The sequence below is a fragment of the Triticum dicoccoides genome, chromosome 6B, assembly GCF_002162155.2.
Source record: "Triticum dicoccoides isolate Atlit2015 ecotype Zavitan chromosome 6B, WEW_v2.0, whole genome shotgun sequence".
NCBI lineage: Eukaryota > Viridiplantae > Streptophyta > Magnoliopsida > Poales > Poaceae > Triticum > Triticum dicoccoides.
The window spans coordinates 263,423,349-263,423,805 of record NC_041391.1 but is presented as its reverse complement, the minus strand read 5'-3'; positions in this window follow the sequence as shown (position 1 = coordinate 263,423,805).

The following is a 457-nucleotide window of genomic DNA, read 5'->3' as shown; positions in this document are numbered from 1 at the left end:
AAAAAAAGAGCAAACCAGAGAAACACACGCGTGAAACAACAGAAACAGTTTTGAAAGAACGAGCAAACCAGAGAAACGCGCGCGAAACCAACTGAAAAAGAGAAACTAGCGCGCGAATGACCCAGTAAGCCCACAAACGAAACCCCATGTGCGACCGCCCGACACTTTGACGCAGAATGCGTCGCATAGGAGCTCCCTTGGTCTGCCCCGCTAGCTGACCTGGGTCGCAGGTACTGAAGAAAATATGCCCTAGAGGCAATAATAAAGTTATTATTTATTTCCTTATTTCATGATAAATGTTTATTATTCATGCTAGAATTGTATTAACCGGAAACATGATACATGTGTGAATACATAGACAAACATAACGTCACTAGTATGCCTCTACTTGACTAGCTCATTAATCAAAGATGGTTATGTTTCCTAACCATAGACATGTGTTGTCATTTGATTAACG